Raw genomic sequence first — 27503 nt, forward strand, 5'->3', positions numbered from 1 at the left:
AAGAGAAATAGGCCCTCTGAGAATTGAAGGGAGATTAACGAATGAAAAAAAGGAAATTTGCAACATACTGGCAGAACGATATAAGAGAGAATTCACCCCTAGAATAGATAATGAAGATAATGATATAGAAGTAAGGGACGAAAATAGTGAATATTTAGCTGACATAGAAATTAATGAAGCTGATATTGTGCAGGCAATTAATGAAATTAAAAATGGAGCTGCTGCAGGGCCGGATGGAGTCCCTGCTATTTTGTTAAAGAAAGTAGTTCATTCTATCGCAAAGCCACTTGCAATATTATTAAGACAAAGTGTAGATACAGGCAAGATTTATGATGAGCACAAATTAGCATATATCACCCCTACTTTCAAAAGTGGATCAAGACTAGAGGCAAGTAATTATAGGCCTGTGAGTCTAACATCACATATTATGAAAGTGTATGAAAGGGTAATGAAGAAAAATATTATGAAACATTTAATAAAAAATAATTTGTTTAATATAGGACAACACGGTTTCGTACCCGGAAAAAGTACACAAACCCAACTGTTAGTCCACCGTGAGAACATATTCAAAAATATGAAAAGCGGAAATGAAACAGATGTGGTTTATGTAGACTTTGCAAAAGCTTTTGACAAAGTAGACCATAATATATTAGCAAAGAAAATTAGAAAACACAATATCGTAGAATAAAGTAGGAAGATGGTTAAAAGAATTTTTACACAACAGAAAACAGATAGTTATTGCAAACGATGAGAAATCGGATGAAACCAAGGTAATATCCGGTGTGCCACAAGGTACGGTGCTAGCTGCAATATTGTTTGTTATTATAATTGAAGACATAGACAGTAATGTTAAGGATTCGGTAGTGAGTAGTTTCGCTGATGACACAAGAATAAGTAGAGAAATTACTTGTGATGAAGATAGGAACGCTCTACAAAGAGACCTTAACAAAGTATATGATTGGGCAGAGGTAAATAGGATGGTATTTAACTCTGATAAATTTGAATCAATAAATTATGGAGACAGAGAAGGAAAGCTATATGCATATAGGGGACCTAATAATGAGACAATCACAAATAAGGAAGCAGTTAAAGACCTTGGTGTGATGATGAATAGGAACATGTTATGCAATGATCAAATAGCCATTCTGTTGGCAAAATGTAAAGCAAAAATGGGAATGTTGTTACGGCACTTCAAAACAAGAAAAGCTGAACACATGATTATGCTTTATAAAACATATGTTCGTAGTCCACTTGAATATTGCAATATGATATGGTACCCACACTATCAAAAGGATATTGCACAAATAGAGAGTGTACAAAGGTCCTTTACAGCTAGAATAGAAGAAGTTAAGGACCTAGACTACTGGGAAAGACTACAATCCTCAAAATTATATAGTCTAGAAAGGAGAAGAGAACGCTACATGATAATTCAGGCATGGAAACAGATAGAAGGAATAACAGAAAATATCATGGAACTAAAAATATCAGAAAGAGCAAGCAGAGGTAGATTAATAGTGCCCAAAACTATACCAGGAAAAATAAGGAAAGCACACAGAACATTAATCCACTACGCACCAGCATCGATAATGCAGCGTCTATTCAATGCGTTGCCAGCTCATCTGAGGAATATATCAGGAGTGAGCGTAGATGTGTTTAAGAATAAGCTCGACAAATATCTAAACTGCATCCCAGACCATCCAAGATTGGAAGATGCAAAATATACCGGAAGATGTACTAGCAACTCTCTGGTAGACATTAGAGGCGCCTCACACTGAGGGACCTGGGGCAACCCGAACGAACTGTAAGGTCTGTAAGGTAAGGTCTGTAAGGTCTCATAGCTGGCATGAATTTTAACTTGAGTATCTCCATAAGAAACTGACCGAACAGAAGTGTTCAAAATGGGTAAATCTTAAATCTCTCTCTCTCTCTCTCTCTCTCTCTCTCTCTCTCTCTCTCTCATGCTGGCATGAATTTTAACTTGAGTATCTCAACAAGAAACTGAACGAACAGAAGTATTCAAAAATGGTTATTTCTCTCTCTCTCTCTCTCTCTCTCTCTCTCTCTCTATCAAGTGTAATACTATAAATCAGAACAAGATGGCAGTAAGTTCCAACTGCGGGAAGAGGTGGCGTAATTTGGCGTGTTTAGCAGATTCGAAATACGATGAGGTAGCAGGAAGGGAACTGGCATTTCTCATCTATGAAATCAGCAACAGTCCTAACCAAAAAGATACAAAAGCATTCATAGATATATTAGAAGGATATAATCCTTCAAACTGGAACAAATCTAATGAAAACATCTTGAAAATAATTGAAGAAGTTCCAAATAAAATCCAAGTGGTCAACGAGACTCATAAAGAAAATATACATAAACCAACATATTCCGACAAAGAAAATGAATAAGGTGAATCTTGTGAATATCCTAATTGATGCATTAGGAAAAAGAATGCCAAAAGCATGCAAACTGTGTAAGGTTTGGTATAGCATAGTCAATCACAAAAACCTAATCAGAAAATGTGCTGCATGCAACATTCCGACCCATCCACAGTGCTGAGGTAATACAAGATTTGAGAAAAGATACAAGAATTTTTGTTCAACATGTCTATCATGGATAGACAATGTTATTAAATCAAGATTGAATGTACAAATAGTTGAGGATGAAGAAGAAGAGAAGAGGAAGAAGAAGAAGAAAAAGAAGAAGAGGAAAACGGAAGAGAAGTAAACAAAAATGAAATGACAGAAAAAAATAAGGAAAACAAAGAACAAGATAAAAAGTATGGATGCAGAGATACTCATTGATACTACATATGAGGCAATAAGCAGCATACCTACGAAGAAATAAATTACGATATGACAACAGAAAAGCAAATCCCGAAGAGGCTCTACCCAGATCTATACAATGACGGGAAAGAGGAAAAATAGACAAGAAAGACAAAATCTGCAACCTTTTGAAAAGAGGGAATTGCAGATTTGGAGAAAGATGTTACTACAAACATCCTAAGATATGTCAAAACTATGAAATATATGGTAAATGTGCCATAACTTAGATGGATAATGGGGGATGGAATTGCAGAGATCTGATCCCAATCCAAAAATTGTAAAAACCTAAAAGAAGGAAAAGGATGTAAGTCGACAAAAAATGCAAATATATGCACCCTGTAGCCATGAATCATAATCAAATAAATAACCAACCAAGTAATAAAATCCAAAATAAGAAAGAAACAAATAAAGAGAGAAATCAAGAATATCAGGTAAAAGAGAAAAGCAAACCACAATGAGATATGCAGAGGTGTCAGCAAAAAATTTCAAAGCATCAGCTCCGAAATTCTACTCAAGAGATAATAACTGTATTTATTATGCAAGAGGATATTGCAGAAACGGAGAAAATTGCAGATTCAGACACAAAATTAATAATTATGATGAAGGAAGATCAAATATTATGGAAAAGTTGGATTTTTTAATGTCAGAATTTCTGGAAATGAAAAAAAAGAACAACATACCAGAACAGGAAAAGGAGACATGGGAAAATCCTTATTACTACCAGTATTAAATGAAGGAGAAAACACGCAAACCATCATAGTGATGAATGCGCAGGGTTTAGTACGAGTAACTCAAAAAGAAAAATAGAGTACTTAGAAGAACTAACCCAAAATGAAAAGAAAATAGATATAATGAATATAAAGTGAAACCTGGTATTCCCAAGAGACTGGGAATGATGATCAAATAAAAGGGTTCCAAACTTATAGATCAGATAGAAAAAATAGGAATCAAGGGGGAACCGCAATATATGGGAAAGACAAAAACAAGGAAAAATATATGAGAAATATAGTAACTCAGAATGTGACTAATAGCGGTAGAATTTGAATCTGAAAAATTGATGAACATAGTAATATATAGACCTCCTAATACTAAAGAGTTTGACTTAATAATTGAAAAAATTGGATGATATATGTAGAAATCACAAGGACTGGACTATTCTCCTATCTGTTGACTGCAACTTTCCTTTCGTAAAATGGAAGAACGAATAGGAGATTGTGGTTGTACTTATACATATAAAAAAGAGAGTAATAGTAGTGCAGAAGATAAGAGGCAATTTGAAAAGCTATTAGATATGCTACTAGAATACAACATCAACAAACTAAATCACCTGCCAACAAGAAAGGAAAATACTTTAGACCTAGTATTTGTGAACGAGATGAATTATGTTAAAGAAATAATAGTTTATAATGCGAGTATTTCAGATCATAATGTCATAGAATTAACAGATTCATTCCAACAAAGCAAGTGAAATAGGAGATAAGCAAGAAATGAAAAAGTGGGAAGGATATGGAAAATACAACTTCTACAGTAAAAATATAAAATGGTCAGAAATTAATGAAGAATTAAACAAAGATTGGGATAACATTTTCGTAAGTGATGACATAAGGGTAAATACGGAGATATTATATAAAATATTGGAGAAAATAGTGGAAAAATATATACCGAAGAAGAAAAGTAAACATCATTCATGCATACCAAGAGACAGAAGGATCTTGTTCCAGAAAATCAGAAGTGGAAAAAAGGTCTTGCAAAAGAAAAAAATGCATGGAAAGTTATAGAACTAAAAAGTAAGATAGAAAATGCAGAACAAAAGATTATACAATCAAAAGAAAATGAAAAACGGGACTTGGAAGAAAAAACCCTATTAAATATCAAGCAAAACCCCAAACTATTATACTCATATGCGAAGAAGATGAATAAAAGAAGAATAGAAATAGGCCCTCTGAGAATTGAAGGGAGATTAACGAATGAAAAAAAAGGAAATTTGCAACATACTGGCAGAACGATATAGAGAGAATTCACCCTAGAATAGATAATGAAGATAATGATATAGAAGTAAGGGATGGAAATAGTGAATATTTAGCTGACATAGATATTAATGAAGCTGATATTGTGCAGGCTATTAAATGAAATTAAAAATGGAGCTGCTGCAGGGCCTGATGGAATTCCTGCTATTTTGTTAAAGAAAGTAGTTCATTCTATCGCAAAGCCACTTGCAATATTATTAAGACAAAGTGTAGATACAGGCAAGATATATGATGAGCACAAATTAGCATATATTACCCCTACTTTCAAAAGTGGATCAAGACTAGAGGCAAGTAATTATAGCCTGTGGAGTCTAACATCACATATTATGAAAGTGTATGAAAGGGTAATGAAGAAAAATATTATGAAACATTTAATAAAAAATAATTTGTTTAATAAAGGACAACATGGTTTCGTACCCGGAAAAAGTACACAAACCCAACTGTTAGTCCACCGTGAGAACATATTCAAAAATATGAAAAGCGGAAATGAAACAGATGTGGTTTATTTAGACTTTGCAAAAGCTTTTGATAAAGTAGACCATAATATATTAGCGAAGAAAATTAGAAAACACAATATCGTGGATAAAGTAGGAAGATGGTTAAAAGAATTTTTACACAACAGAAAACAGATAGTTATTGCAAACGACGAGAAATCGGATGAAACCAAGGTAATATCCGGTGTGCCGCAAGGTACGGTGTTAGCTGCAATACTGTTTGTTATTATGATTGAAGACATAGACAATAATGTTAAGGATTCGGTAGTGAGTAGTTTCGCAGATGACACAAGAATAAGTAGAGAAATTACTTGTGATGAAGATAGGAACGCTCTACAAAGAGACCTTAACAAAGTATATGATTGGGCAGAGGTAAATAGGATGGTATTTAACTCTGATAAATTTGAATCAATAAATTATGGAGACAGAGAAAGAAAGCTATATGCATATAAGGGACCTAATAATGAGACCATCACAAATAAGGAAGCAGTTAAAGACCTTGGTGTGATGATGAATAGGAACATGTTATGCAATGATCAAATAGCAACTCTGTTGGCAAAATGTAAAGCAAAAATGGGAATGTTGTTACGGCACTTCAAACAAGAAAAGCTGAACAAATGATTATGCTTTATAAAACATATGTTCGTAGTCCACTTGAATATTGCATAGGTATTGGTACCCACACTTTCAAAAGGATATTGCACAAATAGAGAGTGTACAAAGGTCCCTTTACAGCTAGAATAGAAGAAGTTAAGGACCTAGACTACTGGGAAAGACTACAATTCTTAAAATTATATAGTCTAGAAAGGAGAAGAGAACGCTACATGATAATTCAGGCATGGAAACAGATAGAAGGAATAGCAGAAAATATCATGGAACTAAAAATATCAGAAAGAGCAAGCAGAGGTAGATTAATAGTGCCCAAAACTATACCAGGAAAAAAATAAGGAAAGCACACAGGACATTAATCCACTACGCACCAGCATCGATAATGCAGCGTCTATTCAATGCGTTGCCAGCTCATCTGAGGAATATATCAGGAGTGAGCGTAGATGTGTTTAAGAATAAGCTCGACAAATATCTAAACTGCATCCCAGACCATCCAAGATTGGAAGATGCAAAATATACCGGAAGATGTACTAGCAACTCTCTGGTAGACATTAGAGGCGCCTCACACTGAGGGACCTGCAACGGCCGAACAAGATGTAAGGTATGTAAGGTAAGGTCTCTCTCTCTCTCTCTCTCTCTCTCAATCAACAGCAAAGTTTTTAAATGAAGCAAATTCCAGTTGACACAATCACAAGAGTTTTTATTATCCAATAACTCTAATGTAATGCAAATTCTTAAAAAATAAAACTCTAATAGAAACAGCCTGTGATTTAAAAAAAAATGTAACAAGCATCAGTCTACTTGATTCGGGGGATTCATTACTGATCGCCAAAAAATTACATGCTGAAGTAATTTTTCAATCAGCCTTAATAAAGAAAAAGAGATTTAATTCAATAGGAAAAAAATACGAAAACTGTGACTTGGTACAGAACATTATTACATGACAAAACAATATCAGGAATGAAATGCTATTGAAGTCATCCTGAATTACCAACGTTATATACCGAAATGAATACTATACGGGACTAAATACGTTTGATGGTGGGTGTAACACCAATGCATGACAGAATAAGAGTCAAAATACTTGACAATTTCCGGAAGAACTGCTGAGAGAATGATCGCTAAAGTGAAAAAAAATTACCATTATTCGTTGAAATACACATAAAGAGAGAGAGAGAGAGAGAGAGAGAGAGAGAGAGAGAGAGAGAGAGAGAGACGGACAGTCGTTTGAGTTGGATGGGTTCTCGAACGACCATCTCTTGACGGGAAGATTGTTGGCGCTGGATGGGTTGTCGAACGACCCACTTTCCTTCCTTCCTTTCTTCCTCCTCAAAGGTCGAGCGGTGACAGAACGCCTCTCCAGGGGTCGATTGGCATTTTGTTCCTTTGTCATCCGAATGATACTCAGACGCCGATGAATAAACATCGATATGGAGTTTGCTCGGCCGTGGAGGCATATAATGGAACTCAAAATGGTCTATAATTCAGGAAGACGTCGGCGACGCGAGCGAAAGAAGGGGAGGAGAGAGTACGAGGAGAAGAGTGAACAGTAGAAAAATGGGGAAAGAGTAAAGGGAAAAAGGGAGGGATGGGGAAAGAATGAAGCCCAACCGCCCTTCAAACTCTTGCTGACCACATCTTTAGCCAATTGGGTGGTAGAAGTAGCTGGGAAAGCCAATTCCCCTAATTCTATCTTCGAGTAGCGCAACGCACGTGCGCGCACTCACTCAAAGGTATTCGTGTATCAATAAATAAATGTTATCAATCCTTTAAAAAATAATTATTGACAAAAATTCGGAGCTTACCTTGTTCACCTTAATACTCCACTTGATTTTAAATTGCAGTATTCTTTTCATTGTGCGAGCCAATTAATGTTCGCCAACATTTAGCTCTGAGACTTCTGCGGATTTCGCTAAAATTCTATGACAATATACACACACCCACATATATATATATATGTATGTATGTATGTATGTATGTACATACTCTCTTTACATCAGTGATAAGGTAAATTATATGAAAAATACAGGTTAGGCCTATATACTACTCAAAGGGGATGTGCGCCGTTTTAGTTTCCTGAACTTGAACAACTCAACACGAAAAAGCCTCTTGGAGAGAAATAAAGGAGGGGAGGGGGGGGGGGAGGGAGCAGGGGGCGGGGGCGAGAGTGGGCAGTTTCTAGACCTAAAGTTAGGTCTTAGTCATGAGCATTCTTGTGAGGAGGGCCACGAGTAGCCTCCCGTCCTTTCGGCCTATCACTCCGACTCCATAAGAGCCTAGGCTTTCAAGATTCCACCATTTTCGGGTTTCCAGCTACAGAATCTCCCAGACGAGCGGCCAAGTTTCCATGACCTTTCTCCGCTGAGGGAAACCGCTGAAAAGCAAGTTTTCACAGTCTGAAACCGCTGAAAGGCAAGTTTTCACAGTCTGAAACCGCTGAAAGGCAAGTTTTCACAGTCTGAAACCGCTGGGAAAGAAAGGTTTTCAAACAGTTTTGAAACCGCTGAAAGGCAAGTTTTCACAGTCTGAAACCGCCGAAAGGCAAGTTTTCACAGTCTGAAACCGCTGAAAGGCAAGTTTTAACAGTCTATTAACAATAACTGTAACATGAGGGCCATTAAATGCTGTTACTGAGAGTTGAAAGACGTGATCAGATCACTCATGCTCACAGTCCCTTCATTGACAACGAACAAGAATGTAAAACAATCAATACGATTAGATAAAACTACTGTAAATACAGAAAACCTCAAGCAAGAGTGTAATACTAGCTATGAAAATAAAGCGCACAGTTTGTAAATATTGACGATAAAAGAAACAGTACCTAACGTTGAATTTCATAATCATTATCATCATTATTCATCGCAAGTTCCTCATTTCTTAAATTGTCCAAACAAAAAAAATCTCGTTTTCTGAGACCTAAGGAAAATCTTCCGAATATCCCTCCACAAATATAGCAGAAAACAGGGTAAAGTTAGGAAAACCAAAGCTTCCAAATTTCCCCGCCACCAAACCGGACCCCCCTTCGCACCTCTCTCTCTCTCTCTCTCTCTCTCTCTCTCTCTCTCTCTCTCTCTCTCTCTCTCTCTCTCAGTTTCCCAAAACGCCGATTTCTTAGTTCCTCATTTTTAACATAAATTTCGATTTCATGAACTCTCGAACGTATTATTAGCACTTTCACACTATCTATAATTTAACCAATATAATCATCATTCCAATTCAGAACAGCAAATGACCAAAAAGAACCAAAGCAATAACAATAGAATTAATGCAAAGGTCCATTTTCGAAACGAGCGAGAGAATCTCTTCCACACGCAAAAGCAATAAGCGAGATGAAATAAAACCATATGCGTAAGAAATGGCAGCGGCAAATTGCTCTTCAATTTAGGGAGATAAAACTGTATATTTTATATTGGAATCCATTCTGGAAGCGTCTGGCAGAAAATCAATGTATCATTGGTTGACGAACTGTGAACTCCTCCAAAAATTGGAGTCTCCAAGAGGCTCCGAGTTTGGAATTATTTTTATTTTTTAGGTAGTATGATAATAAACGAGAGAGAGAGATGAGAGAGAGCAGAGAGAGAGAGAGAGAGAGAGAGAGAGAGAGAGAGAGAGAGAGAGAGAGAGAGAACTGTTTACATTCTTTATGTCTTAGGGGGAACTAGAAGACATTCTGAATATTGTGACAAACTTGCATTGTTTCTGTATATGTATAACGCTGAAAAAAGATAACGAAAAATATATATTTACATACATATACACACATATAATATACACAAATATATATATATATATATATATATATATATATATATATATATATATATAATGTGTGTGTGCGTGTGTAAATAGAGACAGATAGACGACTTGGAGATAAGCAATAAAACAAGGAAACAATTTTAAAAATCTTCGCTTTCACTATTATTCGTATTTTTCGGCCAATTCACTGCCCCTCTGTTGGCAGTTTCTCCATTCCATTTAGCTTTCAAACTATCAACACAAAAAATTGAACCAACAGATATTTTTCTTATGGCCCCAGTCTCAGAATGAATCATCTAAAGGACGCCAATACCTATGGAAAATGAACCCAGTTACCAGTAGCTTTCGGTCACCTGAATGAAAGCCATCGACCCAAAGGCTCACGGTCGTCTCAGTGAAACCTGGAACAATTTGTAAAATTAATTGCATGTCAACCGAACATTTTGTCATTTGAATGGCGACTAGGACCGCTCCTGTAAAACTTTAATAACACATCTTCCAGCGATTCATATAAAGCACAGGATTATCGAAACAATTTACGTTTTGCCTATGTTTGCATACATTATATCTGTTCGTTAGATTCTCTGGACACAAACATATACATTCATAAATACATGTTTATGTATTTATGAATGTATATGTTTGTGTCCAGAGAATCTAACGAACAGATATAATGTATGTAAACATAGGCAAAACGTAATTTGTTTAGATAATCTTGTGCTTTATATAAATCGCTGGAAGATGTGTTATTATATGCATATATATATATATATATATATATATATATATATATATATATATATATGCATATACATATGAAAGAGCAACATGGATGCGAGAGCAAACTGAAGTAGAGGATGTTCTAACAACAAGTAAGAAAAAGAAATGGGCGTGGGCGGGACATATAATGAGAATATCACATAATAGATGGACGAAAAGAGTAACAGAATGGGTCCCTAGAGATTGCAAACGAAGCAGGGGAAGGAAGAGAAGACGATGGATTGACGAGCTTAGAAAATTTGCGGGTATAGAATGGCATAGAAAGACCATAAACAGAAGGGAGTGGAAGGACATGTCTGAGGCCTTTTTCCTGCAGTGGACTAGAAACGGCTGATGATGATGATGATGATGATGATGATGATGATGATGATGATGATGATGATATATATTATATATATATATATATATATATGTGTGTGTGTGTGTGTGTGTGTGTGTGTGTGTGTGTGTGTGTGCGAGAGAGATTTACTACTTCTTGTCTGAGAGAGAGAGGAGAGGGACCAGAGGTGTAGGTCTTGCAACCTCAATCCCTATATAAAATTCAGACCTTAGAATCAGAAGGGCATAACCTCCATCAGCCTCTAATGGAAAGGTAACTGTTACCTGCATGAAACACGTATGAGCATGGCTATCTGCAAAAATAGTGCAATTACCTTGACTGTGAATTCCAGAGACAGGATTTTGGAACACTCACCTGTAACAAGAGAGAAACGTTATTGTATTATATGCTAGAATCTTATTTCAAGTAGAAGATACTTATTATTGACATTACTAACCAATAAATATAAAAAAGAAGCAAAATTAAGGAAAGCACCACTATGAAATAAATTGCAAACTAATTGAGAAAAATTATACATTGGGAACATCTGGGTTGAGAGTACGGGGAAACACCATAAAACGGGAACAAATGGAGTCTGAGTACAAAGAAATACTATACAAATGGGATCACTTTCGGGCCACTATACCTGTAACGGTCAGAATGTACGAAAGCACGATGGAATATTCAAAGGTCAAGGTGTCATTAGATTTAACAAATATTTCGGCTGCATTGTGGGTTTTCTTAGATTTTCTAACTACATAAAAAATGTCAATTTTCTCAGTGGAAAATAAAAAAATATTCATTTGTGACTATAGCTATTAAACTCTGTAAGCTTACGTAAGACCTTCAACACAGTAATGACTAAAACCTCAATGTCACAAAGAACTAAATTTAATACACCACGTACGTAACTTTCATATAATATACTCAATAACTACTCATACTGAAAAATAATAGGTACACTAAAACGTAAAGTGATTACAAATAAGAATTAAACAAAAAATAAAAGACCTCATGTAAGTGAGGTTAATTCCCAAAAGACAAATGACACAAATCATTTATGGGCCAGAAACAAACTAAAGGTGAACACGGAAAGAACTGAATGTTGAATACATAAAATATCATGAAAACGTTTAGTCAATTCTTTCATAGGAGTATATGTATTGCATTAAAAATACGACATTCATGAAAACTACGAGTAATATACAAAATATTTCACAAGCAAAAATATCAAGGAAAGCTGCTCAGAATGAATGATTCCTTTTTATGTCAATAATGAACAGACCATTAAGCATTAAATATGACACAGAAATATACTCAGGTATCTAAATCTGAATCCCTGAATATATTTGATTTATTTATGTAAGTTTATAATGAGTGAATGTCATGTGGAAAATACATGACATTCCTGTATCTACATAAATGAAAGAAGAAACAAGGTACTAACATTTGAAGATATATCGATAAGGATTTATTCCATCCTCCTTTCCTGTACATAATAATTTGTATTTCCTACCTTTCGCGACTAATTTTGCATTTGATTTACCTATTTTCCTGATTATTTTGTCGCTGTTTTCAAGAACAGATAATAAAGAAATTGCTGTTTTCAAAAACAGATAATAAAGAAATTGCTGTTTTCAAAAACAGATAATAAAGAAATTGCTGTTTTCAAAAACAGATAATAAAAAAATTGGTTTTCAAAAACAGATAATAAAGAAATTACTGTTTTCAAAAACAGATAATAAAGAAATTGCAGTGTTCAAGAACAGGTAATAAAGAAATTGTTGTTTTCAAGAACAGATAAAGAAATTGCAGTGTTCAAGAACAGATAATAAAGAAATTACTGTTTTCAAAAACAGATAATAAAGAAATTGCTGTTTTCAAGAACAGGTAATAAAGAAATTGCTGTTTTCAAAAACAGATAATATAGAAATTACTGTTTTCAAAAAACAGACAATACAGAAATTGCAGTGTTCAAGAACAGGTAATGTAGAAATTGCTGTTTACAAGAACAGATAATAAAGTAATTCTTGGGTAACATACAAAAAACTTGAAGGAGAAGGGACAAAATTTAAAATTTGGGGAACAGGGGAAGGGGGAAGGGGAGGGGGGAGGGGGGAGGGGGTGGGGTTGGTAAAAAAAAAAAAAAAAAAAAAAAATTCTAATACCATGCTAAATATGCAAATCTCTCCGGGAGACTCAAGCATTAGGGGAGCAGAAGTCCACGTTCCAACCGAAGCAGACCAACCCCAGGTCGCCAATAATCAAATTTGCAAAGCGAATCTGGACTCCAGTATCAATAATGTCTTGAGAATATTTCTCAAGAAATGACGCCACAGTATCATCGTATATTCCATATCGATATTACATACATACAATATATATATGTGTGTGTGCGAGTGTGTGTGTGGCGGGCGCCTACACACACACACACACACACACACACACACACACACACACACACACACACACACATATATATATATAATATATATCTATATATATATAGAATATATATATAGATATTATATATATATATATATATTATCATAAAATCAACAATGTTATAAGTTTGCCTCATGCCTAAAGTAAATAAAGCTAATATCCTACACTCTTCTTTGCAGATTACTCCAAAGTTTAGGCAATGCCATGTAAACATTGCTTTTAAATGAGTGGTAACGCGTGAGAACTTTATGTGCACGGTATGTATAGCAGAAATGAAGAACATACTCGGTGCATGATCCCATTCAATAATTCTAAGTCGTTTGTCAAATGTAGTTTGAAAAAAATACTACACTGCTGATCACTCCTTGCCTTCGTTTTCGTTATTACAATGAAATACGACGAAAATCAACCATATAATTATTCAATCAATAACATGAAATCACTAGGATTGTATTGTATCTTTTATCACACAAAGAGGGGAAGTACATTTTATTTACGAGGTAAAAAATGAAAAAAATCAAAGTTTACCAAGCCATTAAACACTAATGATGAGCTCCAATTAATGCAAATTATATAATGCAGTCACACCAGTTAATAAAATGAACATAACCAAGCCAATGATCTTGCTTAAGGTAAAATAGAGAGCGATGCCTTCTACCCACCAAGTAACGTTCGAGATGAACCCAAAGGTTGCAGCAGGTTGGACTTCGTGGGAGCATGTTACGTATAATAGTTAAATTTCTTTACATGCGGCCTTCACCTTTATTTAGGTGCCATACAATACTTGACCAAAAAGGACAGCTTTTTTATTAATGTCTTGCCACCATATACTTCGAAGAGGGCAGCCTTCAACTGGTATAATGACTCTGTCCTGTGCAAGCCTTTTCGAGAGAGGTTGCAAGCCTCATACCCTTCCTATAATTACTATAAACCTAGTTCACTCAACAGCTTAACCGGGGACTCTCGCAAGTGAGGAGAGGCTGGTAACCACTGGACCAAGAGGACATTATTACACTTGCGACCTCCAAACGTTAAAACTGACACATGCAATTACGATTTGCTTTTGTTCTCTGGCGTGCTTGGACCAGGTTAAAGCTCCGGCCCTGCCCGAACGCATTCGCTGAACCTAAAGGTGTGATCGCCTACGTGATCACCTGGCGGCGTGCTTGCCCTCTTGCCTCACCCCCTGCGTCCCGTGGGCAGGGTGAATAATGCAGGTATGCAACTGCCCCGGATGCAACTCGAGCCCTCCGAAACCCTCCTTTGCAATCACAAGTGTCTCTGAAGAGACATGGCATGTAGTCAGATTATCATGAGCATTTCTATGTCACTATATCCATCAACGTCATTGAATTATATATATATATATATATATATATATATATATATATATATATATATATATATATATATATATATATATATATACACACACACACACACATACAACATACATACATAATGAAATTTTTTCACATCACCGTGGCATTTTCCATTCACTAACATTGAGCTACAAATGTCATTTAATATTAAAATCTGTTGTACCTTGGAAACAATACCGAAGGGGAATTATAATGATAAGTGACTGTCACCCGGACGTACCTTGGAAACAATACCGAAGGGAATTATAACTGATAAGTGACTGTCACCCGGACTCTATACACCAACATGATATATATATATATATATATATATATATATATATATATATATATATATATATATATATATAGAGAGAGAGAGAGAGAGAGAGAGAGAGAGAGAGAGAGAGAGACTATAATGAAACTTGAAATATTCACGCCTGCTACAAAGTACTACATACGAATTTACGTAGCTCGACAGTATCCACATCCACCGGAAAGAACCAAACCACAGCAATACTGATGCCAATATTCGGAATAACGTCATTTCAGCGGAGCCCGACCTCAGACACAATCAAGGGAAACACTTCAAGCGAGAGAGAGAGAGAGAGAGAGAGAGCACACATGCAAAAAGAACTGACGAGAACTCTAAGTGATATTGCGTCTCAAAATAACGAGATTCTGGTCCGGCACTTCGGAAAACAAAACTTTCATCTCCGTTCGTAAGGACAACAAAACTACAAATAAAAGGGAGAGAAGGAAACAACGAAGCGGACGAATTCACAGACGAAAACACGGGATCAAATATCATCCCGACAGCAATTCCACACCAAACGTTCTCAACATAAAACAAAGGTATTGCTTGACTATAAAGACTCAGAGCAACAACAGCTTATACAACGGGAACGTTCGCAGGTGAGCAATCAATCCACGTAAGCCCCCCCCACAACCCCGACACCACCCAACACACCAATCCACAGCCCCAATAATAAACAAGGGTTCCTTCTCCACCCCCAAGGGGCTACATTCCTATCTCTCCCAAAATGTAATCAAGTATTCCCTGTCAAGGGGATTACCCCGAGTTAATTTCCGTTGAAAAAACAAACACACAAACTCGCACAAACAAAATCTTGAATAATCCTGCCAACATCAGACAATCATACGTATAAAGTAAAAAAAGTAACAAAATCTATGATTCGGAGACAATAAAAATGAGAAAGGGTGTAAAAAAAATTGCATTAAAACACTCAACAGATCATAATAATAGAAGCACGCAGTAATTACAATGCCATCAATTAATTATTCCACAAATATTTTTGCATCCTTTTCGGCAATGACTTCCAGGGTAACTTTTCAAAATAAAGGCATATCCTATCAATGGTATTTTTTTTGGCGGGTATTTAACTAAAAAAATGTGTTTTTATGGTGCTTCCATTCTGTCACGGAAACTTCATCACCAAGATTAATGAGAGAGAGAGAGAGAGAGAGAGAGAGAGAGAGAGAGAGAGAGAGAGAGAGAGAGAGAGAGAAGGGGTGTCCACTAAAAGTGTGTTTCAGAGGCAGAACGAATAGAACCACAAACTAGTGTCTTGAGTCAAATATCACCTCTCTTGTTAATTGTTCTTTTTTTTTTAAATGTCTTCCCTAGTTTTACTAGATAAAGAAAGACAAAAATAATCATCGAGAAGCCAAGAAGCCACAAGTCAACGCAGGACTGTTTGGCAAGAATTTTCTTTTATCAACATCGATTTCCATTCAGACAAAAATAAAAGCACTTCCATTAATTGAAGAAAACATGGTATCGTCAGGCCAAAAATAACTGCAGTAGGGCACAAGAGCAGAAGGGTTAAACAAGAAATGTCCCACAAGCCCCTACCCCCCACCCCAATCTTCTCTCTCTCTCTCTCTCTCTCTCTCCTTCTTCTCTCTCTCTCTCTCTCTACATCCAAAAATATGCAAAAACCTAAAAGAAGGAAAAGGATGTAAGTTCGACAAAAAATGTAAATATATGCACCCTGTAGCCATGAAAAATAATCAAATAAATAACCAATCAAGCAATAAAATCCAAAATAAGAAAGAAACAAATAAAGAGAGGAATGAAGAATATCAGGTAAAAGAAAAAAGCAAGCCATCAACGAGATATGCAGAGGTGCCAGCAAAAAATTTCAATGCATCAGCTCCAAGATTCTACTCAAGAGATAATAACTGTTTTTATTATGCAAGGGGATATTGCAGATATGGAGAAAATTGCAGATTCAGACACAAAATGAATAATTATGATGAAGGAAGAACAAATATTATGGAAAAGTTGGATTTTTTAATGTCAGAATTTCTGGAAATGAAAAAAAGAACAACATACCAGAACAGGAAAGAGACATGGGAAAATCCTTATTATTACCAATTTAAATGAAGGAGAAAACACGCAAACCATCATAGTGATGAATGCGCAGGGTTTAGTTACGAGTAACTCAAAAAGAAAAATAGAGTACTTAGAAGAACTAACCCAAATTGAAAAGAAAATAGATATAATGAATATAAGTGAAACCTGGTATTCCCAAGAGACTGGGAATGATGATCAAATAAAAGGGTTTCAAACTTATAGATCAGATAGAAAAAATAGGAATCAAGGGGAACCGCAATATATGGGAAAGACAAAAAACAAGGAAAAATATATGAGAAATATAGTAACTCAGAATGTGAACTAATAGCGGTAGAATTTGAATCTGAAAAATTAATGAACATAGTAATATATAGACCTCCTAATACTAAAGAGTTTGACTTAATAATAGAAAAATTGGATGATATATGTAGAAATCACAAGGACTGGACTATTCTCCTATCTGGAGACTTCAACTTTCCTTTCGTATACTGGAAAGAACGAATAGGAGATTGTGGATGTACTTATACATATAAAAAAGAGAGTAATAGTAGTGCAGAAGATAAGAGGCAATTCGAAAAGCTATTAGATATGCTACTAGAATACAACATTCAACAAATAAATCACCTGCCAACAAGAAAGGAAAATACTTTAGACCTAGTATTTGTGAACGAGATGAATTATGTTAAAGAAATAATAGTTTATAATGCGAGTATTTCAGACCATAATGTCATAGAATTAACAGTCCATTCCAAAGCAAGTGAAAACAGAGATAAGCAAGAAATGAAAAAGCGGGAAGGATATGGAAAATACAACTTCTACAGTAAAAATATAAAATGGTCAGAAATAAATGAAGAATTAAACAAAGATTGGGATAATATTTTCGTAAGTGATGACATAAAGGTAAATACGGAGATATTATATAAAATATTAGAGAAAATAGTGGATAAATATATACGAAGAAGAAAAGTAAACATCAGTCATGCATACCAAGAGACAGAAGGATCTTGTTCCAGAAAATCAGAAAGTGGAAAAAAGGTCTAGCAAAAAAAAAAAAAAAAAATGCATGGAAAGTTATAGAACTAAAAAGTAAGATAGAAAATGCAGAACAAAAGATTATACAATCAAAAGAAAATGAAAAACGGGACTTGGAAGAAAAAACCCTATTAAATATGAAGCAAAATCCCAAACTATTATACTCATATGCGAAGAAGATGAATAAAAGAAGAATATAAATAGGCCCTCTAAGAATTGAAGGGAGATTAACGAATGAAAAAAAGAAATTTTGCCAACATAACTGGCAGAACGATATAAGAGAGAATTCACCCCTAGAATAGATAATGAAGATAATGATATAGAAGTAAGGGATGAAAATAGTGAATATTTAGCTGACATAGATATTAATGAAGCTGATATTGTGCAGGCTATTAATGAAATTAAAAATGGAGCTGCTGCAGGGCCTGATGGAATTCCTGCTATTTTGTTAAAGAAAGTAGTTCATTCTATCGCAAAGCCACTTGCAATATTATTAAGACAAAGTGTAGATACAGGCAAGATTTATGATGAGCACAAATTAGCATATATTACCCCTACTTTCAAAAGTGGATCAAGACTAGAGGCAAGTAATTATAGGCCTGTGAGTCTAACATCACATATTATGAAAGTGTATGAAAGGGTAATGAAGAAAAATATTATGAAACATTTAATAAAAAATAATTTGTTTAATAAAGGACAACATGGTTTCGTACCCGGAAAAAGTACACAAACCCAACTGTTAGTCCACCGTGAGAACATATTCAAAAATATGAAAAGCGGAAATGAAACAGATGTGGTTTATTTAGACTTTGCAAAAGCTTTTGATAAAGTAGACCATAATATATTAGCGAAGAAAATTAGAAAACACAATATCGTGGATAAAGTAGGAAGATGGTTAAAAGAATTTTTACACAACAGAAAACAGATAGTTATTGCAAACGACGAGAAATCGGATGAAGCCAAGGTAATATCCGGTGTGCCGCAAGGTACGGTGTTAGCTGCAATACTGTTTGTTATTATGATTGAAGACATAGAAAATAATGTTAAGGATTCGGTAGTGAGTAGTTTCGCAGATGACACAAGAATAAGTAGAGAAATTACTTGTGATGAAGATAGGAACGCTCTACAAAGAGACCTTAACAAAGTATATGATTGGGCAGAGGTAAATAGGATGGTATTTAACTCTGATAAATTTGAATCAATAAATTATGGAGACAGAGAAAGAAAGCTATATGCATATAAGGGACCTAATAATGAGACAATCACAAATAAGGAAGCAGTTAAAGACCTTGGTGTGATGATGAATAGGAACATGTTATGCAATGATCAAATAGCAACTCTGTTGGCAAAATGTAAAGCAAAAATGGGAATGTTGTTACGGCACTTCAAAACAAGAAAAGCTGAACACATGATTATGCTTTATAAAACATATGTTCGTAGTCCACTTGAATATTGCAATATGATATGGTACCCACACTATCAAAAGGATATTGCACAAATAGAGAGTGTACAAAGGTCCTTTACAGCTAGAATAGAAGAAGTTAAAGACCTTGACTACTGGGAAAGACTACAATTCTTAAAATTATATAGTCTAGAGGAGAAGAGAACGCTACATGATAATTCAGGCATGGAAACATATAGAAGGAATAGCAGAAAATATCATGGAACTAAAAATATCAGAAAGAGCAAGCAGAGGTAGATTAATAGTGCCCAAAACTATACCAGGAAAAATAAGGAAAGCACACAGGACATTAATCCACTACGCACCAGCATCGATAATGCAGCGTCTATTCAATGCGTTGCCAGCTCATCTGAGGAATATATCAGGAGTGAGCGTAGATGTGTTTAAGAATAAGCTCGACAAATATCTAAACTGCATCCCAGACCATCCAAGATTGGAAGATGCAAAATATACCGGAAGATGTACTAGCAACTCTCTGGTAGACATTAGAGGTGCCTCACACTGAGGGACCTGGGGCAACCCGAACAAGATGTAAGGTCTGTAAGGTAAGGTCTCTCTCTCTCTCCCCTTACACGATATATATTATATAGATATATATATATATATATATATATATATATATATATATATATACAGACAGACATAGAAAGTTTAATTCCAAGAGACAGACAACAGGAAAGAACAGGTAAGAAGATAGCACTAAAAAGAATCAATAGATTATCATGTAAATATAATTTATTTGTATACATTAACAGCTGTCTATGTATGAATATGGCAAATTTATATCAGCCAAGCCGGATAACTAATAAAATCTTCGAAGTTGAAATAATCGATATACCAATAAAAACAAAACGTATTAAAAATATAATATTCCTTTTAATCAAACATCCAACACAGATGGCGCCCATAACTTTTTTTCTTCTTCTCGAATACCTAAGTGTTACACAATTAAAGTATGAATACTACAGGATTCTCTTTCTTTGTTTTTTTTTCCTTTGCTTGCCTACTGTCTTGAACTTCCCTTCTTGGATTCTTGGATTCTTGGATTTTGCAAGACTTTCTATAACATATTTTTCCTCAGAGAAGCCGATCTCCAGTTGCCACCCGGAGGTTCCTACTTTACCACACACTTCATTTCTAATGAGTAGAGATTTCTAGACTGGATCACCGCGGTGTGTGCTTTTAAACCATTAAAAAAGAAAAAAAAATTAATGCCATTTTATACTATCAAATATAAAATATAAAAACTTTAAGATTTATGTCAAATATCAAATATCAAATACTAATCTATATTAATAAAGACCGAAAGGATCTTTCTTGCTTATCCAGGCGGGGTAGGTAAGGTATCAGGAGGGTAGGGGAGACATGACACATCCACCCTCCTCCTGCAAACCTGTTGGTTGGCTGGGTTCCAGCGCAGCATAGAGCGCGTCTTCAAGCTCGTGATATATATATATATATATATATATATATATATATATATATATATATATATATATTAAACCATAAATAACCCACTAATAACAAATCCAGGTGATCTGAAGAATAATTCACGCCCAAATGGGATTTCATATGAAGTTTATTAAGGCATGAAAGTTTTATAAGTGGCATTACCACCGTGCTATCCACACAGCTAATCCCTGGTTGCAAGCCACACAATGAGAGAGAGAGAGAGAGAGAGAGAGAGAGAGAGAGAGAGAGAGAGAGAGAGAGAGAGAGAGAGGTGAAGGTTAACCCACTAGGAACCTCTAGGAAACTGGGGATTTTCCACCGCGATATCTTAAAACTCTCTTCTCCTCCTCTCCTCCCTCTCTCTCTCTCTCTCTCTCTCTCTCTCTCTGGATTACAAGAAATTTCCTTAACTCAAATCTTGCGAGTATATTCGTGATTCCTAATCAACTTCCTTCACCGTCACTGATGTCATCTTTCTTTTTCTTTATAATTTATACACAAACCAACCCCCCCTCCCCCGTCCCTTCCAAAATTACTCTCCCTCCCGTAGCCCAAAAGCGGTCAAACACCACTAACCTCCTTATCTGCGACAGTATCTCTAATATTATCACTATATGGTAACATCATCATTATCACGTAAAAGTATCACTACCCAGAAGACAATTAAGGGCGAACATTTAATATTACACCATTAAAAAATAACACGAAAAACTAACAATAGCCTTCACTCAAATGCAAATCAAAAGGCGCTCGTGATCAGAACCACAATGGGCCTTTTCATTTGCAGAAATCTCGTACAGCTAGGAACTGTGAGGATGAAATCTCAAGAAAATAGAAGAAATGAGAAGAAAAGAACTGGAGGAAGAGGTGGGGTGGAGGGAGAACTAAAAACCACAGCTTACGCGAATATGTAAAAAGACATTGCTAAGCAAAATTTACCTTTTCTTCAACGAAACTCGAACAATAAGAGAAACGAAAGAAAAAGACGCTTTTGTACGCGTACGCTACAACCGCCGAGGCAAAATGTCAAAGCATCGCGCCTTAAAGGAATCCTTCTCTAGTGACAATAAACCTGGAGGCTGCTGCTGCTGCTGCTGCTGCTGCTGCTGCTGCAGCTGTTACAAGAAAGACAAGGTTCTTGATTCTAAAACGCCCGCGAATGGACGTCGCCAAAAACAAAGAGGGTATCGGGGTTCTTCCGCTGAGGCTCCGCGATGAAACGCACTCCACTTCGAGAGGCTTTGCAATACATCCGTCCCCTAAGATAAACATCGCCATCTTTGACCTATCTCTAAGCATTATGGCATATATATAAGTAAATACATACCGGCAAATGTTCAGCTAAATATAAATACTTTTTGCAACTAAATCGTACTTATAACAAATACACTAGCGAGTTACTTAAGTCCTTCCTAAATCTTAATAAAAATACGTTAAAACAGATGTTTAAAAATATCCTTTGTCTTGGCAAGTGCATTAAACGGAAACAAATATCAATAAATTAAACTAATTGTAATAAATTTATATTAACTATATACACACTTGAAATAAGGACTGCCGCAAATTGGCCACAGTTGATCGGAGTTTTCCATAGTGCAAAAGAAAAGATTATATAGAATTTAAACAGAGCTATTGCTTTACTACTGCCAAGTATAGACATTTTTCTTTTCAGTTGGGTTCGCTTAGTAATTATGACCTATTTTCAGTGTGTTTTTCCCAACAAACAACGATGGGTTAATATAATTCGGCTTCAACATGAAGACAAAATGAGTATCCTAAAAATGAAAGGTAATTCTACACAGACCGAGCAAAGAAATGCATTGATAAGAAGCTCTCCGGACAATATCATATAACTTTTTATTTCCCATAAATTTAAAAGTACAAGCGCTGACCTCGATAGCATAAACCTATGTATACATATGTATGTATATATATATATGTATATATATAGTATAGTATATATATATATATATATATATATATATATATGTGTGTGTGTGTGTGTGTGTATGTGTGTGTGTGTGTGTGTGTGTGTGTGTGCGTGCGCGCGCGCGCGTTTGTGTGAAAAGAGGTACTCGGAACAGTTTTTTGCACGCAAGGTACAAAACATTTATATCACAATATATTTTACCGATAATAATTTTTTCCAATGCAAATAAGTTCCAAATCGTCTTTTTTTTACTTTTTATTTTCTAAATTAGTTTTTGTTTCTTTTCTGCATGCTGCGAAAAATTACAACTACTTCAGCTTCAAATGACACCAATATAATGACCCTAGAATGAAAAATATTACCATTATATATATAGAGAGAGAGAGAGAGAGAGAGAGAGAGAGAGAGAGAGAGTTCCGACCTTTCCAACGCCAGGATACTGTCTGCAGTGCGACAAATTAACTCGCCACCTCCTCTCCTTCTATCCCTTGTTGCCCCGAGATTAGTGATCACCATTTCCTCGATTCCTGTACGTGTCTCCACACGTCTCCAGTCCCATCTTTCAACGTCTTGTCATCCCGTTTCCCATCCCAGTAGGAACCTCGACAGTTCTCCTCTAGGGAAGAGGGGGGGGGGGGGGGGGGGGGGGGCGGGGGGGGGGGGGGGGCGGTTGAGGATTTGGCGGAGCTTACGGGAGTGGAGGCTTAATGTCTCGCATACATTTATTTTCGGGTCTCGCCGATCTTTCACTCCAGTGTATCTTTCTCAGGAGATGTAGCAAGCGATCTGTCTGATGCTCCCGTGATATTTACTTGCTGATTCATTCTTCCGCATGTACATGCATACATACAAACATATGGTATATATATAATGCACCTGCGCGCGCGCACACGCACATATATATACATCGAGCTACAAATGTCCTTTAATATCTAATTCGCTCTACCTCGGAATTAATATATTTTCATACATGTTAACCGAAGAGGAATTTTTTATTCGACTAAAAAATTCCCCTTCGGTTATGAAAATATATTAATTCCGAGGTAGAGCGAATGATATATTAAAGGACATTTGTAGCTCGATATATGTATATGTGTCACGGTAATGTGATATGACATATATATATAGGTATATATATATATACATATATATATGTATGTATGTATGTATGTATGTATGTATGTATGTATGTATATATATATATATAAGGGGAGCCACAACACCTACAGCAGTCTAGGATGAGGTAGAAATATAAACCCCAATAATTGGGTACAAGATATATAAGAACTTAGATTAATTAACAGGATAAAATAAATGCTGATTAATATGCATTGAAAAACAAAGAACAAAGGACAGCCCATTAAGGCCACAGAATGGGTATAAAACGGGTCCTGATGACATCAAAGTAAAATCAGGCCTAGACCCAGATTCTTCATGAGAAGGTACACGACGGTGTATAATCTGGTAATCTAGGTCTCGAAATTACACTTTCATAAAGTGAAATCCTAATGAGTAAAGGCATCTTGGAAGCCCTGAGCCTCTGAACCTTTGAGAGACGAGAGAGAGAGAGAGAGAGAGAGAGAGAGAGAGAGAGAGAGAGAATTTCAAGTATTCACTTCTAACAGATGCATTCGCATTCCCAAAATGGAGACTGGAAAGTATTTTTGACATTTTAATCCGTCCAATCCTATATCCATCCGTCAATCGCAAATAACACTAGCTCCATTACAAAAGCAATTGCAAAAGCGAGAATTATTATTTCTATATGGACCACCAGCAGTGTACAAAAGAAATGGTTTCAATCCGGAGTTTATGTAATGCTAGGTCTGAAAGGGATTTATACGGACATTCAAAAATACTATATATATATATATATATATATATATATATATATATATATATATATATATATATATATATATATATATATATATATATCAATCTCAGACGCAAGTATTGTCTAATGTTCACGTTTCCGAAATACTCTTACATCTTTGTATTCGAATCAACCGATACACGTGAATATAAATAACGTGAGAGACAGTCTCCATGTTAAAATAAATAAATAGCCGCATAAATAAAAAGGCGGAAATGGAGGGAGAAGGGAGGGAGGAGGAGGGGGAGGGGGAGGGGGAGGGGGAGGGGGAGGGGGAGGGGGAGGGGGAGAGTGGGAAATCTTAGTTGCCACTTCAGGTCTCTTACTAACTTTTCTTTTCTACTTACGTCGTAAAATCGAGTAACGAGGAAACTTCGGACCTGTACTCTCTCAATCACGATAGGACGGTTAACAAGTCAAGTTCTCTACGGCCGAGAAGATCAAAATGAATTGGCGCACCCCAATCTCCACAACTCCTGGAGACTCTTTAGTGATACATTTCCGTGATTATCTACCAAACTGAATGACAAAAAAAGAATATGGATTTGAGCATCCTGCTTTCCAATGCTTCCTTTCGTGCGATTGAGCCCATGACAAAGCCGTTTCTGGTATCCATTATAGCATAAGCCTTTCCGTTAATCTGCTGAGCGATGCTTCATTGCGTCTTCCTTGCATGGCTATCCTTCAACAATGAGTAACTGCTGCCATTGAAATGATCAACGAACTATTATTGCTTCCCTGATGATATACCCGTATCACTTTGAAACTGGGGTTCATTTCCAAAGACACGAAAATGTTCCCTGTTTCTGTGATTTCAGCTGAAAATATGAGTTTTCATCATGAAACTTATTATTTTGATACTTATCTACTGATAAAGATATAAAGGAAGCTAAGATTCGTCCCAAACAATGTACAGATACATTAAAATCCACCTAGAAACTTGGAAAAAAAAAAAAAACAGGAAAACTACTAGCATCCAAAAATCAAGTAAATGAAACTATAGAGAAGGCATTCGGACAAAGCGTGATGGCACGAGTGTTGAAGGAAAGGGGAGAAGACGACGAGGGGCTAAAAGAGGGGAGATCCGACGGGAGGTGCACGAGGGGATTAATTATGGTAGGTTATAAAAGGTTAGAGAGAGAGAGAGAGAGAGAGAGAGAGAGAGAGAGAGAGAGCTGGGCGAAGATATATAAATTAAATAAGGTGTGAATATGAGAGAGAGAGAGAGAGAGAGAGAGAGAGAGCTGGGCGAAGATATATATACCTTAAATAAAGCGAGCGCATGAGAGACGGCAAAGAATCACAGGGCTCCCCATAATCAAACGCAGCTGAATGGGGAGTTGCCTAAGGGCGCGCGGGACAGAATAGGCTTAGCGAGGGACGTGAGGAATGAAGAATAGAGATACGAGAGGCGTGACGCGAAATGAATGAATGCCGGGACACTATATTCCAAGACATACTAAATCGATGGTCAAATGGCATACATGACAGGGGTTGATGAGAAATAAGGAAGTGAGTAATTGCAAAATGGGTAGCCTTATTGATTGAATAGACCGGAGGAGTGGTATCTCAAAAGAACTTTGCAAGAATAGTTAAGATGGAAACGCTTTATAGAAATAGAGAAGTGTTTCCATACCAGGCTGGAACACAGACTTGCGAAATGGAACCTTCCAAAGACCTCGGAGAGGGTGGTTAAGATGGAAATGCTTTATAGAAATATAGAAGCGTTTCCATATTTCGCTGAAACACCGTCTCGTGCAACGCAGTAAGTAGCAAACTTTCTTAGCTTTTCATCTCAGTTGGTGGTTGGGTTGGATAAAGCTGGCTTTATGCAAGCAAGGAACCCTGAACTATGTACTGTAGTGTGGAATAGTGTAGGAGGCTGCTTTGGGACCTCCGGACTCAGTATAAACCTGACAGATGCTATAATGTCAAACATTCTAATCAAGTCTATCGAGTGCTTAGAAAGAGTAAATAAAAAGAGTGTTCAGAGAGACAGATGCAACCAATCGTCCAACACTAGGCTCAGAACAGAGAAGTTTACATACAATGCAAAATACGTGACAGCAAATGATAAAGTAAAATTTCAAAGCTCAAAAGGAATCATCAAAAAGTGATAAGGGTCTGAGCAAAAGCAGTCATAAAATATAAAATAATTATGCAGAGAAGAATAAATATTTTATGCATAAAAAATTCTCGTGTTAAGAAGGACAAAACTGAATTGGTGTGACCACAAATTTTCGAATATACGGTTCATATCATTAGTTTTAACAAATGTTTATTGTATGTGAGAAGTATTCAGAAACGAAAAAGATCTAATAGTAAAGAAAAAGATATTTCGCAACAGATAACAAAAATCACATACGAACATCAACACAAATTTTCAATAAATAGAACGAATAAAAAACAAAGGAAAACATTAACCTTTTAATAATATAAAATGCATGTATAACCGGAAGCAGTGCAACTTCCTGAAAGTTACTGCAGTTTCCCTAATCGCAAGTAATCAAGTTTGGCAACTTTTAATAAAGTCAATATTGTGTTCCACTTGCACCGCGTCCGTAGAATCTCTTTAATATCTTGGCCATGTTTACACAGCGTAAGACAAACTTGAGTAATATCGCATAAGGTAACTTTACAAAGACATCTCCTTGATTTTATGAGACAGGGGAAGAAAGTCAGCAAGGAAAAAAATCTGGGCGGAGAGAGAGAGAGAGAGAGAGAGAGAGAGAGAGAGAGAGAGAGAGAGAGAGAGAGAGAG

This window comes from Macrobrachium nipponense, chromosome 23 (genome assembly GCF_015104395.2).
Source record: "Macrobrachium nipponense isolate FS-2020 chromosome 23, ASM1510439v2, whole genome shotgun sequence".
Classification (NCBI taxonomy): Eukaryota; Metazoa; Arthropoda; class Malacostraca; order Decapoda; family Palaemonidae; genus Macrobrachium; species Macrobrachium nipponense.